The 17,233-nt window shown below is 34.8% G+C and overlaps 11 non-coding genes across 11 annotated transcripts; all 11 read left to right on the top strand.

Annotated features, from left to right (window-relative positions):
* The first annotated feature begins 477 nt into the window (after positions 1-477).
* Trnah-gug (transfer RNA histidin (anticodon GUG)) lies at positions 478-549 on the top strand. Its single transcript has one exon. It is a non-coding gene; the product is annotated as a tRNA-His (tRNA).
* Positions 550-8,718: 8,169 nt separating this feature from the next.
* On the top strand, positions 8,719-8,790 carry Trnah-gug (transfer RNA histidin (anticodon GUG)). Its single transcript has one exon. It is a non-coding gene; the product is annotated as a tRNA-His (tRNA).
* Positions 8,791-10,569: 1,779 nt separating this feature from the next.
* On the top strand, positions 10,570-10,641 carry Trnah-gug (transfer RNA histidin (anticodon GUG)). Its single transcript has one exon. It is a non-coding gene; the product is annotated as a tRNA-His (tRNA).
* A 1,905-nt stretch (positions 10,642-12,546) lies between these two features.
* Trnam-cau (transfer RNA methionine (anticodon CAU)) lies at positions 12,547-12,618 on the top strand. Its single transcript has one exon. It is a non-coding gene; the product is annotated as a tRNA-Met (tRNA).
* Positions 12,619-13,236: 618 nt separating this feature from the next.
* Positions 13,237-13,308, top strand: Trnam-cau (transfer RNA methionine (anticodon CAU)). Its single transcript has one exon. It is a non-coding gene; the product is annotated as a tRNA-Met (tRNA).
* A 691-nt stretch (positions 13,309-13,999) lies between these two features.
* On the top strand, positions 14,000-14,071 carry Trnah-gug (transfer RNA histidin (anticodon GUG)). The gene has a single exon. It is a non-coding gene; the product is annotated as a tRNA-His (tRNA).
* A 610-nt stretch (positions 14,072-14,681) lies between these two features.
* Trnah-gug (transfer RNA histidin (anticodon GUG)) lies at positions 14,682-14,753 on the top strand. Its single transcript has one exon. It is a non-coding gene; the product is annotated as a tRNA-His (tRNA).
* Positions 14,754-15,292: 539 nt separating this feature from the next.
* Positions 15,293-15,364, top strand: Trnam-cau (transfer RNA methionine (anticodon CAU)). The gene has a single exon. It is a non-coding gene; the product is annotated as a tRNA-Met (tRNA).
* Positions 15,365-15,975: 611 nt separating this feature from the next.
* Trnam-cau (transfer RNA methionine (anticodon CAU)) lies at positions 15,976-16,047 on the top strand. Its single transcript has one exon. It is a non-coding gene; the product is annotated as a tRNA-Met (tRNA).
* An 8-nt stretch (positions 16,048-16,055) lies between these two features.
* On the top strand, positions 16,056-16,127 carry Trnah-gug (transfer RNA histidin (anticodon GUG)). Its single transcript has one exon. It is a non-coding gene; the product is annotated as a tRNA-His (tRNA).
* A 531-nt stretch (positions 16,128-16,658) lies between these two features.
* Positions 16,659-16,730, top strand: Trnam-cau (transfer RNA methionine (anticodon CAU)). The gene has a single exon. It is a non-coding gene; the product is annotated as a tRNA-Met (tRNA).
* Positions 16,731-17,233: the final 503 nt, after the last annotated feature.

Genomic DNA, 17,233 nt, shown 5'->3' with positions numbered 1-17,233 from the left:
TGCAAATTTTTATTGCCGCAATTTCAAGAATGGGTTTATTACATATATAATTGATAATTTAATCAAAACATGAGTATAGTGGAACTGCGTGTTTATGAAACATTAAAGTTATGTAGTTTGTTTGAACTACTAACACAACATACAATCTCAACAAATAACAGTATTTTCAAATGCTACCAATTTATAGCTTTTGTATTGATAAGTTTTCTGAATACTACTATAATGTTGTATGAACTGAGTAACAAAAAGGTCAAAACACGATTGAAAAGTTACACTGGGGTTTACATCAATATGTTATATTGCGTGTGACACTCTACATTTAACTGGGTTGCTTAGTTGGTAAATTTTAATAAAAGGCTAAATTGATGTAAAGTAGAAAGCTAATATTGACTCATTCAGCAGAGTGGCGCAGCGGAAGCGTGCTGGGCCCATAACCCAGAGGTCGATGGATCGAAACCATCCTCTGCTACTTATCCAGCTGTGATCGTATAGTGGTTAGTACTCCACGTTGTGGCCGTGGCAACCCTGGTTCGAATCCAGGTCACAGCAGGTTTTGCTTTTACTGGTATGAGTGATGCAAAGCTGTTCTGTTGCTAGAGTCGAACACAATGTCCGATAACGGCCTTTCAAATCAATGCTTATCAATTCAGGTAAAAGTTGCAGATGATCAACAGCATGAATCGATGCAAATTTTTATTGTCGCAATCTCAATAGTGGGTTTATTACATATATAATTGATAACTTAATCAAAACATGAGTAGTGGAACTGCGTGTTTATAAAACATTAAAATTATGTAGTTTGTTTGAACTACTAACACAACATACAATCTACACAAATAACAGTATTTTCAAATGCTACCAATTTATAGCTTTTGTGTTGATAAGTTTTCTGAATACTACTATAATGTTGTATGAACTGAGTAACAAAAAGATCAAAATACGATTGAATAATTACATTGGGGTTTACATCAATATGTTATATTGCGTGTGACATTCTAAATTTAACTGGGTTGCTTAGTTGGTAAATCTTAGTTGATTTTGCTTTTACTGGATTGAGTGATGCAAAGCTGTTCTGTTGCTAGAGTCGAACACAATGTCCGATATCGGCCTTTCAAATCAATGCTTATCAATTCAGATAAAAGTTGCAGATGATCAACAGCATGAATCGATGCAAATTTTTATTGCCGCAATTTCAAGAATGGGTTTATTACATATATAATTGATAATTTAATTAAAACATGAGTATAGTGGAACTGCGTGTTTATGAAACATTAAAGTTATGTAGTTTGTTTGAACTACTAACACAACATACAATCTCAACAAATAACAGTATTTTCAAATCCTACCAATTTATAGCTTTTGTGTTGATAAGTTTTCTGAATACTACGATAATGTTGTATGAACTGAGTAACAAAAAGGTCAAAATACGATTGAAAAATTACATTGGGGTTTACATCAATATGTTATATTGCGTGTGACATTCTACATTTAACTGGGTTGCTTAGTTGGTAAATTTTAAAAAAGGATAAAATTGATGTAAACTAGAAATCTAATATTCACTCATTCAGCAGAGTGGCGCAGCGGAAGCGTGCTGGGCCCATAACCCAGAGGTCGATGGATCGAAACCATCCTCTGCTACTTATCCAGCTGTGATCGTATAGTGGTTAGTACTCCACGTTGTGACCGTGGCAACCCTGATTCGAATCCAGGTCACAGCAGATTTTGCTTTTACTGGTATGAGTGATGCAAAGCTGTTCTGTTGCTAGAGTCGAACACAATGTCCGATATCGGCCTTTCAAATCAATGCTTATCAATTCAGGTAAAAGTTGCAGATGATCAACAGCATGAATCGATGCAAATTTTTATTGTCGCAATCTCAATAGTGGGTTTATTACATATATAATTGATAACTTAATCAACACATGAGTAGTGGAATTGCGTGTTTACGAAACATTAAAGTTATGTAGTTTGTTTGAATTACTAACACAACATACAATCTACACAAATAACAGTATTTTCAAATGCTACCAATTTATAGCTTTTGTGTTGATAAGTTTTCTGAATACTACTATAATGTTGTATGAACTGAGTAACAAAAAGGTCAAAATACGATTGAATAATTGAAAACATTGGAAATAATTGAAACATTGGGGTTTACATCAATATGTTATATTGCGTGTGACATTCTACATTTAACTGGGTTGCTTAGTTGGTAAATCTTAGTTGATTTTGCTTTTCCTGGATTGAGTGATGCAAAGCTGTTCTGTTGCTAGAGTCGAACACAATGTCCGATATCGGCCTTTCAAATCAATGCTTATCAATTCAGGTAAAAGTTGCAGATGATCAACAGCATGAATCGATGCAAATTTTTATTGTCGCAATTTCAATAATGGGTTTATTACATATATAATTGATAATTTAATCAAAACATGAGTAGTGGAACTGCGTGTTTATGAAACATTAAAGTTATGTATTTATGTATTTATGTAGTTTGTTTGAACTACTAACACAACACACAATCTCAACAAATAACAGTATTTTCAAATGCTACCAATTTATAGCTTTTGTGTTGATAAGTTTTCTGAATACTGCTATAATGTTGTATGAACTGAGTAACAAAAAGGTCAAAATACGATTGAAAAATTACATTGGGGTTTACATCAATATGTTATATTGCGTGTGACATTCTACATTTAACTGGGTTGCTTAGTTGGTAAATTTTAAAAAAGGGTAAAATTGATGTAAACTAGAAAGCTAATATTCACTCATTCAGCAGAGTGGCGCAGCGGAAGCGTGCTGGGCCCATAACCCAGAGGTCGATGGATCGAAACCATCCTCTGCTACTTATCCAGCTGTGATCGTATAGTGGTTAGTACTCCACGTTGTGGCTGTGGCAACCCTGGTTCGAATCCAGGTCACAGCAGATTTTGCTTTTACTGGTATGAGTGATGCAAAGCTGTTCTGTTGCTAGAGTCGAACACAATGTCCGATATCGGCCTTTCAAATCAATGCTTATCAATTCAGGAAAAAGTTGCAGATGATCAACAGCATGAATCGATGCAAATTTTTATTGTCGCAATCTCAATAGTGGGTTTATTACATATATAATTGATAACTTAATCAACACATGAGTAGTGGAACTGCGTGTTTACGAAACATTAAAGTTATGTAGTTTGTTTGAATTACTAACACAACATACAATCTACACAAATAACAGTATTTTCAAATGCTACCAATTTATAGCTTTTGTGTTGATAAGTTTTCTGAATACTACTACAATGTTGTATGAACTGAGTAACAAAAAAGTCAAAATACGATTGAATAATTGAAAACATTGGAAATAATTGAAACATTGGGGTTTACATCAATATGTTATATTGCGTGTGACATTCTACATTTAACTGGGTTGCTTAGTTGGTAAATCTTAGTTGATTTTGCTTTTACTGGATTGAGTGATGCAAAGCTGTTCTGTTGCTAGAGTCGAACACAATGTCCGATATCGGCCTTTCAAATCAATGCTTATCAATTCAGATAAAAGTTGCAGATGATCAACAGCATGAATCGATGCAAATTTTTATTGCCGCAATTTCAAGAATGGGTTTATTACATATATAATTGATAATTTAATCAAAACATGAGTATAGTGGAACTGCGTGTTTATGAAACATTAAAGTTATTTAGTTTGTTTGAACTACTAACACAACATACAATCTCAACAAATAACAGTATTTTCAAATGCTACCAATTTATAGCTTTTGTATTGATAAGTTTTCTGAATACTACTATAATGTTGTATGAACTGAGTAACAAAAAGGTCAAAATACGATTGAAAAGTTACACTGGGGTTTACATCAATATGTTATATTGCGTGTGACACTCTACATTTAACTGGGTTGCTTAGTTGGTAAATTTTAATAAAAGGCTAAATTGATGTAAAGTAGAAAGCTAATATTGACTCATTCAGCAGAGTGGCGCAGCGGAAGCGTGCTGGGCCCATAATCCAGAGGTCGATGGATCGAAACCATCCTCTGCTACTTATCCAGCTGTGATCGTATAGTGGTTAGTACTCCACGTTGTGGCCGTGGCAACCCTGATTCGAATCCAGGTCACAGCAGATTTTGCTTTTACTGGATTGAGTGATGCAAAGCTGTTCTGTTGCTAGAGTCGAACACAATGTCCGATAACGGCCTTTCAAATCAATGCTTATCAATTCAGGTAAAAGTTGCAGATGATCAACAGCATGAATCGATGCAAATTTTTATTGTCGCAATCTCAATAGTGGGTTTATTACATATATAATTGATAACTTAATCAAAACATGACTAGTGGAACTGCGTGTTTATGAAACATTAAATTTATGTAGTTTGTTTGAACTACTAACACAACATACAATCTACACAAATAACAGTATTTTCAAATGCTACCAATTTATAGCTTTTGTGTTGATAAGTTTTCTGAATACTACTATAATGTTGTATGAACTGAGTAACAAAAAAGTCAAAATACGATTGAATAATTACATTGGGGTTTACATCAATATGTTATATTGCGTGTGACATTCTACATTTAACTGGGTTGCTTAGTTGGTAAATCTTAGTTGATTTTGCTTTTACTAGATTGAGTGATGCAAAGCTGTTCTGTTGCTAGAGTCGAACACAATGTCCGATATCGGCCTTTCAAATCAATGCTTATCAATTCAGATAAAAGTTGCAGATGATCAACAGCATGAATCGATGCAAATTTTTATTGCCACAATTTCAAGAATGGGTTTATTACATATATAATTGATAATTTAATCAAAACATGAGTATAGTGGAACTGCGTGTTTATGAAACATTAAAGTTATTTAGTTTGTTTGAACTACTAACACAACATACAATCTCAACAAATAACAGTATTTTCAAATGCTACCAATTTATAGCTTTTGTATTGATAAGTTTTCTGAATACTACTATAATGTTGTATGAACTGAGTAACAAAAAGGTCAAAATACGATTGAAAAGTTACACTGGGGTTTACATCAATATGTTATATTGCGTGTGACACTCTACATTTAACTGGGTTGCTTAGTTGGTACATTTTATTAAAAGGCTAAATTGATGTAAAGTAGAAAGCTAATATTGACTCATTCAGCAGAGTGGCGCAGCGGAAGCGTGCTGGGCCCATAACCCAGAGGTCGATGGATCGAAACCATCCTCTGCTACTTATCCAGCTGTGATCGTATAGTGGTTAGTACTACACGTTGTGGCCGTGGCAACCCTGATTCGAATCCAGGTCACAGCAGATTTTGCTTTTACTGGATTGAGTGATGCAAAGCTGTTCTGTTGCTAGAGTCGAACACAATGTCCGATAACGGCCTTTCAAATCAATGCTTATCATTTCAGGTAAAAGTTGCAGATGATCAACAGCATGAATCGATGCAAATTTTTATTGTCGCAATCTCAATAGTGGGTTTATTACATATATAATTGATAACTTAATCAAAACATGACTAGTGGAACTGCGTGTTTATGAAACATTAAAGTTATGTAGTTTGTTTGAACTACTAACACAACATACAATCTACACAAATAACAGTATTTTCAAATGCTACCAATTTATAGCTTTTGTGTTGATAAGTTTTCTGAATACTACTATAATGTTGTATGAACTGAGTAACAAAAAAGTCAAAATACGATTGAATAATTACATTGGGGTTTACATCAATATGTTATATTGCGTGTGACATTCTACATTTAACTGGGTTGCTTAGTTGGTAAATCTTAGTTGATTTTGCTTTTACTGGATTGAGTGATGCAAAGCTGTTCTGTTGCTAGAGTCGAACACAATGTCCGATATCGGCCTTTCAAATCAATGCTTATCAATTCAGATAAAAGTTGCAGATGATCAACAGCATGAATCGATGCAAATTTTTATTGCCGCAATTTCAAGAATGGGTTTATTACATATATAATTGATAATTTAATCAAAACATGAGTATAGTGGAACTGCGTGTTTATGAAACATTAAAGTTATTTAGTTTGTTTGAACTACTAACACAACATACAATCTCAACAAATAACAGTATTTTCAAATGCTACCAATTTATAGCTTTTGTATTGATAAGTTTTCTGAATACTACGATAATGTTGTATGAACTGAGTAACAAAAAGGTCAAAATACGATTGAAAAGTTAGACTGGGGTTTACATCAATATGTTATATTGCGTGTGACACTCTACATTTAACTGGGTTGCTTAGTTGGTAAATTTTAATAAAAGGCTAAATTGATGTAAAGTAGAAAGCTAATATTGACTCATTCAGCAGAGTGGCGCAGCGGAAGCGTGCTGGGCCCATAACCCAGAGGTCGATGGATCGAAACCATCCTCTGCTACTTATCCAGCTGTGATCGTATAGTGGTTAGTACTCCACGTTGTGGCCGTGGCAACCCTGATTCGAATCCAGGTCACAGCAGATTTTGCTTTTACTGGATTGAGTGATGCAAAGCTGTTCTGTTGCTAGAGTCGAACACAATGTCCGATAACGGCCTTTCAAATCAATGCTTATCAATTCAGGTAAAAGTTGCAGATGATCAACAGCATGAATCGATGCAAATTTTTATTGTCGCAATCTCAATAGTGGGTTTATTACATATATAATTGATAACTTAATCAAAACATGACTAGTGGAACTGCGTGTTTATGAAACATTAAATTTATGTAGTTTGTTTGAACTACTAACACAACATACAATCTACACAAATAACAGTATTTTCAAATGCTACCAATTTATAGCTTTTGTGTTGATAAGTTTTCTGAATACTACTATAATGTTGTATGAACTGAGTAACAAAAAAGTCAAAATACGATTGAATAATTACATTGGGGTTTACATCAATATGTTATATTGCGTGTGACATTCTACATTTAACTGGGTTGCTTAGTTGGTAAATCTTAGTTGATTTTGCTTTTACTAGATTGAGTGACTCAAAGCTGTTCTGTTGCTAGAGTCGAACACAATGTCCGATATCGGCCTTTCAAATCAATGCTTATCAATTCAGATAAAAGTTGCAGATGATCAACAGCATGAATCGATGCAAATTTTTATTGCCACAATTTCAAGAATGGGTTTATTACATATATAATTGATAATTTAATCAAAACATGAGTATAGTGGAACTGCGTGTTTATGAAACATTAAAGTTATTTAGTTTGTTTGAACTACTAACACAACATACAATCTCAACAAATAACAGTATTTTCAAATGCTACCAATTTATAGCTTTTGTATTGATAAGTTTTCTGAATACTACTATAATGTTGTATGAACTGAGTAACAAAAAGGTCAAAATACGATTGAAAAGTTACACTGGGGTTTACATCAATATGTTATATTGCGTGTGACACTCTACATTTAACTGGGTTGCTTAGTTGGTACATTTTAATAAAAGGCTAAATTGATGTAAAGTAGAAAGCTAATATTGACTCATTCAGCAGAGTGGCGCAGCGGAAGCGTGCTGGGCCCATAACCCAGAGGTCGATGGATCGAAACCATCCTCTGCTACTTATCCAGCTGTGATCGTATAGTGGTTAGTACTACACGTTGTGGCCGTGGCAACCCTGATTCGAATCCAGGTCACAGCAGATTTTGCTTTTACTGGATTGAGTGATGCAAAGCTGTTCTGTTGCTAGAGTCGAACACAATGTCCGATAACGGCCTTTCAAATCAATGCTTATCATTTCAGGTAAAAGTTGCAGATGATCAACAGCATGAATCGATGCAAATTTTTATTGTCGCAATCTCAATAGTGGGTTTATTACATATATAATTGATAACTTAATCAAAACATGACTAGTGGAACTGCGTGTTTATGAAACATTAAAGTTATGTAGTTTGTTTGAACTACTAACACAACATACAATCTACACAAATAACAGTATTTTCAAATGCTACCAATTTATAGCTTTTGTGTTGATAAGTTTTCTGAATACTACTATAATGTTGTATGAACTGAGTAACAAAAAAGTCAAAATACGATTGAATAATTACATTGGGGTTTACATCAATATGTTATATTGCGTGTGACATTCTACATTTAACTGGGTTGCTTAGTTGGTAAATCTTAGTTGATTTTGCTTTTACTAGATTGAGTGATGCAAAGCTGTTCTGTTGCTAGAGTCGAACACAATGTCCGATATCGGCCTTTCAAATCAATGCTTATCAATTCAGATAAAAGTTCCAGATGATCAACAGCATGAATCGATGCAAATTTTTATTGCCGCAATTTCAAGAATGGGTTTATTACATATATAATTGATAATTTAATCAAAACATGAGTATAGTGGAACTGCGTGTTTATGAAACATTAAAGTTATGTAGTTTGTTTGAACTACTAACACAACATACAATCTCAACAAATAACAGTATTTTCAAATGCTACCAATTTATAGCTTTTGTATTGATAAGTTTTCTGAATACTACTATAATGTTGTATGAACTGAGTAACAAAAAGGTCAAAACACGATTGAAAAGTTACACTGGGGTTTACATCAATATGTTATATTGCGTGTGACACTCTACATTTAACTGGGTTGCTTAGTTGGTAAATTTTAATAAAAGGCTAAATTGATGTAAAGTAGAAAGCTAATATTGACTCATTCAGCAGAGTGGCGCAGCGGAAGCGTGCTGGGCCCATAACCCAGAGGTCGATGGATCGAAACCATCCTCTGCTACTTATCCAGCTGTGATCGTATAGTGGTTAGTACTCCACGTTGTGGCCGTGGCAACCCTGGTTCGAATCCAGGTCACAGCAGGTTTTGCTTTTACTGGTATGAGTGATGCAAAGCTGTTCTGTTGCTAGAGTCGAACACAATGTCCGATAACGGCCTTTCAAATCAATGCTTATCAATTCAGGTAAAAGTTGCAGATGATCAACAGCATGAATCGATGCAAATTTTTATTGTCGCAATCTCAATAGTGGGTTTATTACATATATAATTGATAACTTAATCAAAACATGAGTAGTGGAACTGCGTGTTTATAAAACATTAAAATTATGTAGTTTGTTTGAACTACTAACACAACATACAATCTACACAAATAACAGTATTTTCAAATGCTACCAATTTATAGCTTTTGTGTTGATAAGTTTTCTGAATACTACTATAATGTTGTATGAACTGAGTAACAAAAAGATCAAAATACGATTGAATAATTACATTGGGGTTTACATCAATATGTTATATTGCGTGTGACATTCTAAATTTAACTGGGTTGCTTAGTTGGTAAATCTTAGTTGATTTTGCTTTTACTGGATTGAGTGATGCAAAGCTGTTCTGTTGCTAGAGTCGAACACAATGTCCGATATCGGCCTTTCAAATCAATGCTTATCAATTCAGATAAAAGTTGCAGATGATCAACAGCATGAATCGATGCAAATTTTTATTGCCGCAATTTCAAGAATGGGTTTATTACATATATAATTGATAATTTAATTAAAACATGAGTATAGTGGAACTGCGTGTTTATGAAACATTAAAGTTATGTAGTTTGTTTGAACTACTAACACAACATACAATCTCAACAAATAACAGTATTTTCAAATCCTACCAATTTATAGCTTTTGTGTTGATAAGTTTTCTGAATACTACGATAATGTTGTATGAACTGAGTAACAAAAAGGTCAAAATACGATTGAAAAATTACATTGGGGTTTACATCAAAATGTTATATTGCGTGTGACATTCTACATTTAACTGGGTTGCTTAGTTGGTAAATTTTAAAAAAGGATAAAATTGATGTAAACTAGAAATCTAATATTCACTCATTCAGCAGAGTGGCGCAGCGGAAGCGTGCTGGGCCCATAACCCAGAGGTCGATGGATCGAAACCATCCTCTGCTACTTATCCAGCTGTGATCGTATAGTGGTTAGTACTCCACGTTGTGACCGTGGCAACCCTGATTCGAATCCAGGTCACAGCAGATTTTGCTTTTACTGGATTGAGTGATGCAAAGCTGTTCTGTTGCTAGAGTCGAACACAATGTCCGATAACGGCCTTTCAAATCAAAGCTTATCAATTCAGGTAAAAGTTGCAGATGATCAACAGCATGAATCGATGCAAATTTTTATTGTCGCAATCTCAATAGTGGGTTTATTACATATATAATTGATAACTTAATCAACACATGAGTAGTGGAACTGCGTGTTTATGAAACATTAAAGTTATGTAGTTTGTTTGAACTACTAACACAACATACAATCTCAACAAATAACAGTATTTTCAAATGCTACCAATTTATAGCTTTTGTGTTGATAAGTTTTCTGAATACTACTATAATGTTGTATGAACTGAGTAACAAAAAGGTCAAAATACGATTGAAAAATTACATTGGGGTTTACATCAATATGTTATATTGCGTGTGACACTCTACATTTAACTGGGTTGCTTAGTTGGTAAATTTTAATAAAAGGCTAAATTGATGTAAACTAGAAAGCTAATATTGACTCATTCAGCAGAGTGGCGCAGCGGAAGCGTGCTGGGGCCATAGCCAAGAGGTCGATGGATCGAAACCATCCTCTGCTACTTATCCAGCTGTGATCGTATAGTGGTTAGTACTCCACGTTGTGGCCGTGGCAACCCTGGTTCGAATCCAGGTCACAGCAGATTTTGCTTTTACTGGATTGAGTGATGCAAAGCTGTTCTGTTGCTAGAGTCGAACACAATGTCCGATATCGGCCTTTCAAATCAATGCTTATCAATTCAGGTAAAAGTTGCAGATGATCAACAGCATGAATCGATGCAAATTTTTATTGTCGCAATTTCAATAATGGGTTTATTACATATATAATTGATAATTTCATCAAAACATGAGTAGTGGAACTGCGTGTTTATAAAACATTAAAGTTATGTATTTATGTAGTTTGTTTGAACTACTAACACAACATACAATCTACACAAATAACAGTATTTTCAAATGCTACCAATTTATAGCTTTTGTGTTGATAAGTTTTTTGAATACTACTATAATGTTGTATGAACTGAGTAACAAAAAAGTCAAAATACGATTGAAAAATTACATTGGGGTTTACATAAAATATGTTATATTGCGTGTAACATTCTACATTTAACTGGGTTGCTTAGTTGGTAAATTTTAAAAAAGGGTAAAATTGATGTAAACTAGAAAGCTAATATTCACTCATTCAGCAGAGTGGCGCAGCGGAAGCGTGCTGGGCCCATAACCCAGAGGTCGATGGATCGAAACCATCCTCTGCTACTTATCCAGCTGTGATCGTATAGTGGTTAGTACTCCACGTTGTGGCCGTGGCAACCCTGGTTCGAATCCAGGTCACTGCAGATTTTGCTTTTACTGGATTGAGTGATGAAAAGCTGTTCTGTTGCTAGAGTCGAACACAATGTCCGATAACGGCCTTTCAAATCAATGCTTATCGATTCAGGTAAAAGTTGCAGATGATCAACAGCATGAATCGATGCAAATTTTTATTGCCGCAATTTCAAGAATGGGTTTATTACATATATAATTGATAATTTAATCAAAACATGAGTATAGTGGAACTGCGTGTTTATGAAACATTAAAGTTATGTAGTTTGTTTGAACTACTAACACAACATACAATCTACACAAATAACAGTATTTTCAAATGCTACCAATTTATAGCTTTTGTGTTGATAAGTTTTCTGAATACTACTATAATGTTGTATGAACTGAGTAACAAAAAGGTCAAAATACGATTAAAAAGTTACATTGGGGTTTACATCAATATGTTATATTGCGTGTGACACTCTACATTTAACTGGGTTGCTTAGTTGGTAAATTTTAATAAAAGGCTAAATTGATGTAAACTAGAAAGCTAATATTGACTCATTCAGCAGAGTGGCGCAGCGGAAGCGTGCTGGGCCCATAACCCAGAGGTCGATGGATCGAAACCATCCTCTGCTACTTATCCAGCTGTGATCGTATAGTGGTTAGTACTCCAAGTTGTAACCGTGGCAACCCTGATTCGAATCCAGGTCACAGCAGATTTTGCTTTTACTGGATTGAGTGATGCAAAGCTGTTCTGTTGCTAGAGTCGAACACAATGTCCGATAACGGCCTTTCAAATCAATGCTTATCAATTCCGGTAAAAGTTGCAGATGATCAACAGCATGAATCGATGCAAATTTTTATTGTCGCAATCTCAATAGTGGGTTTATTACATATATAATTGATAACTTAATCAACACATGAGTAGTGGAACTGCGTGTTTATGAAACATTAAAGTTATGTAGTTTGTTTGAACTACTAACACAACATACAATCTCAACAAATAACAGTATTTTCAAATGCTACCAATTTATAGCTTTTGTGTTGATAAGTTTTCTGAATACTACTATAATGTTGTATGAACTGAGTAACAAAAAGGTCAAAATACGATTGAAAAATTACATTGGGATTTACATCAATATGTTATATTGCGTGTGACACTCTACATTTAACTGGGTTGCTTAGTTGGTAAATTTTAATAAAAGGCTAAATTGATGTAAACTAGAAAGCTAATATTGACTCATTCAGCAGAGTGGCGCAGCGGAAGCGTGCTGGGCCCATAACCCAGAGGTCGATGGATCGAAACCATCCTCTGCTACTTATCCAGCTGTGATCGTATAGTGGTTAGTACTCCACGTTGTGGCCGTGGCAACCCTGATTCGAATCCAGGTCACAGCAGATTTTGCTTTTACTGGATTGGATGATGCAAAGCTGTTCTGTTGCTAGAGTCGAACACAATGTCCGATAACGGCCTTTCAAATCAATGCTTATCAATTCAGGTAAAAGTTGCAGATGATCAACAGCATGAATCGATGCAAATTTTTATTGTCGCAATCTCAATAGTGGGTTTATTACATATATAATTGATAATTTCATCAAAACATGAGTAGTGGAACTGCGTGTTTATAAAACATTAAAGTTATGTATTTATGTAGTTTGTTTGAACTACTAACACAACATACAATCTCAACAAATAACAGTATTTTCAAATGCTACCAATTTATAGCTTTTGTGTTGATAAGTTTTCTGAATACTACTATAATGTTGTATAAACTGAGTAAAAAAAGGTCAAAATACGATTGAAAAATTACATTGGGGTTTACATAAAATATGTTATATTGCGTGTGACATTCTACATTTAACTGGGTTGCTTAGTTGGTAAATTTTAAAAAAGGGTAAAATTGATGTAAACTAGAAAGCTAATATTCACTCATTCAGCAGAGTGGCGCAGCGGAAGCGTGCTGGGCCCATAACCCAGAGGTCGATGGATCGAAACCATCCTCTGCTACTTATCCAGCTGTGATCGTATAGTGGTTAGTACTCCACGTTGTGGCCGTGGCAACCCTGATTCGAATCCAGGTCACAGCAGATTTTGCTTTTACTGGATTGAGTGATGCAAAGCTGTTCTGTTGCTAGAGTCGAACACAATGTCCGATAACGGCCTTTCAAATCAATGCTTATCAATTCAGGTAAAAGTTGCAGATGATCAACAGCATGAATCGATGCAAATTTTTATTGCCGCAATTTCAAGAATGGGTTTATTACATATATAATTGATAATTTAATCAAAACATGAGTATAGTGGAACTGCGTGTTTATGAAACATTAAAGTTATGTAGTTTGTTTGAACTACTAACACAACATACAATCTACACAAATAACAGTATTTTCAAATGCTACCAATTTATAGCTTTTGTGTTGATAAGATTTCTGAATACTACTATAATGTTGTATGAACTGAGTAACAAAAAGGTCAAATACGATTGAAAAATTACATTGGGGTTTACATCAATATGTTATATTGCGTGTGACACTCTACATTTAACTGGGTTGCTTAGTTGGTAAATTTTAATAAAAGGCTAAATTGATGTAAACTAGAAAGCTAATATTGACTCATTCAGCAGAGTGGTGCAGCGGAAGCGTGCTGGGCCCATAACCCAGAGGTCGATGGATCGAAACCATCCTCTGCTACTTATCCAGCTGTGATCGTATAGTGGTTAGTACTCCACGTTGTGGCCGTGGCAACCCTGGTTCGAATCCAGGTCACAGCAGATTTTGCTTTTACTGGATTGAGTGATGCAAAGCTGTTCTGTTGCTAGAGTCGAACACAATGTCCGATAACGGCCTTTCAAATCAATGCTTATCAATTCAGGTAAAAGTTGCAGATGATCAACAGCATGAATCGATGCAAATTTTTATTGTCGCAATCTCAATAGTGGGTTTATTACATATATAATTGATAACTTAATCAACACATGAGTAGTGGAACTGCGTGTTTATGAAACATTAAAGTTATGTAATTTGTTTGAACTACTAACACAACATACAATCTACACAAATAACAGTATTTTCAAATGCTACCAATTTATAGCTTTTGTGTTGATAAATTTTTTGAATACTACTATAATGTTGTATGAACTGAGTAACAAAAAAGTCAAAATACGATTGAAAAATTACATTGGGGTTTACATCAATATGTTATATTGCGTGTGACACTCTACATTTAACTGGGTTGCTTAGTTGGTAAATTTTAATAAAAGGCTAAATTGATGGAAACTAGAAAGCTAATATTGACTCATTCAGCAGAGTGGCGCAGCGGAAGCGTGCTGGGCCCATAGCCAAGTGGTCGATGGATCGAAACCATCCTCTGCTACTTATCCAGCTGTGATCGTATAGTGGTTAGTACTCCACGTTGTGGCCGTGGCAACCCTGGTTCGAATCCAGGTCACAGCAGATTTTGCTTTTACTGGATTGAGTGATGCAAAGCTGTTCTGTTGCTAGAGTCGAACACAATGTCCGATATCGGCCTTTCAAATCAATGCTTATCAATTCAGGTAAAAGTTGCAGATGATCAACAGCATGAATCGATGCAAATTTTTATTGTCGCAATTTCAATAATGGGTTTATTACATATATAATTGATAATTTCATCAAAACATGAGTAGTGGAACTGCGTGTTTATAAAACATTAAAGTTATGTATTTATGTAGTTTGTTTGAACTACTAACACAACATACAATCTCAACAAATAACAGTATTTTCAAATGCTACCAATTTATAGCTTTTGTGTTGATAAGTTTTCTGAATACTACTATAATGTTGTATAAACTGAGTAACAAAAAGGTCAAAATACGATTGAAAAATTACATTGGGGTTTACATAAAATATGTTATATTGCGTGTGACATTCTACATTTAACTGGGTTGCTTAGTTGGTAAATTTTAAAAAAGGGTAAAATTGATGTAAACTAGAAAGCTAATATTCACTCATTCAGCAGAGTGGCGCAGCGGAAGCGTGCTGGGCCCATAACCCAGAGGTCGATGGATCGAAACCATCCTCTGCTACTTATCCAGCTGTGATCGTATAGTGGTTAGTACTCCACGTTGTGGCCGTGGCAACCCTGATTCGAATCCAGGTCACAGCAGATTTTGCTTTTACTGGATTGAGTGATGCAAAGCTGTTCTGTTGCTAGAGTCGAACACAATGTCCGATAACGGCCTTTCAAATCAATGCTTATCAATTCAGGTAAAAGTTGCAGATGATCAACAGCATGAATCGATGCAAATTTTTATTGCCGCAATTTCAAGAATGGGTTTATTACATATATAATTGATAATTTAATCAAAACATGAGTATAGTGGAACTGCGTGTTTATGAAACATTAAAGTTATGTAGTTTGTTTGAACTACTAACACAACATACAATCTACACAAATAACAGTATTTTCAAATGCTACCAATTTATAGCTTTTGTGTTGATAAGATTTCTGAATACTACTATAATGTTGTATGAACTGAGTAACAAAAAGGTCAAATACGATTGAAAAATTACATTGAGGTTTACATCAATATGTTATATTGCGTGTGACACTCTACATTTAACTGGGTTGCTTAGTTGGTAAATTTTAATAAAAGGCTAAATTGATGTAAACTAGAAAGCTAATATTGACTCATTCAGCAGAGTGGCGCAGCGGAAGCGTGCTGGGCCCATAACCCAGAGGTCGATGGATCGAAACCATCCTCTGCTACTTATCCAGCTGTGATCGTATAGTGGTTAGTACTCCACGTTGTGGCCGTGGCAACCCTGGTTCGAATCCAGGTCACAGCAGATTTTGCTTTTACTGGATTGAGTGATGCAAAGCTGTTCTGTTGCTAGAGTCGAACACAATGTCCGATAACGGCCTTTCAAATCAACGCTTATCAATTCAGGTAAAAGTTGCAGATGATCAACAGCATGAATCGATGCAAATTTTTATTGTCGCAATCTCAATAGTGGGTTTATTACATATATAATTGATAACTTAATCAACACATGAGTAGTGGAACTGCGTGTTTATGAAACATTAAAGTTATGTAATTTGTTTGAACTACTAACACAACATACAATCTACACAAATAACAGTATTTTCAAATGCTACCAATTTATAGCTTTTGTGTTGATAAGTTTTTTGAATACTACTATAATGTTGTATGAACTGAGTAACAAAAAAGTCAAAATACGATTGAAAAATTACATTGGGGTTTACATAAAATATGTTATATTGCGTGTAACATTCTACATTTAACTGGGTTGCTTAGTTGGTAAATTTTAAAAAAGGGTAAAATTGATGTAAACTAGAAAGCTAATATTGACTCATTCAGCAGAGTGGCGCAGCGGAAGCGTGCTGGGCCCATAACCCAGAGGTCGATGGATCGAAACCATCCTCTGCTACTTATCCAGCTGTGATCGTATAGTGGTTAGTACTCCACGTTGTGGCCGTGGCAACCCTGGTTCGAATCCAGGTCACTGCAGATTTTGCTTTTACTGGATTGAGTGATGCAAAGCTGTTCTGTTGCTAGAGTCGAACACAATGTCCGATAACGGCCTTTCAAATCAATGCTTATCGATTCAGGTAAAAGTTGCAGATGATCAACAGCATGAATCGATGCAAATTTTTATTGCCGCAATTTCAAGAATGGGTTTATTACATATATAATTGATAATTTAATCAAAACATGAGTATAGTGGAACTGCGTGTTTATGAAACATTAAAGTTATGTAGTTTGTTTGAACTACTAACACAACATACAATCTACACAAATAACAGTATTTTCAAATGCTACCAATTTATAGCTTTTGTGTTGATAAGTTTTCTGAATACTACTATAATGTTGTATGAACTGAGTAACAAAAAGGTCAAAATACGATTAAAAAGTTACATTGGGGTTTACATC

This window comes from Clavelina lepadiformis, chromosome 9 (assembly GCF_947623445.1).
Source record: "Clavelina lepadiformis chromosome 9, kaClaLepa1.1, whole genome shotgun sequence".
Lineage (NCBI taxonomy): Eukaryota > Metazoa > Chordata > Ascidiacea > Aplousobranchia > Clavelinidae > Clavelina > Clavelina lepadiformis.
This window is presented reverse-complemented; position numbering and strand designations above follow the sequence as displayed.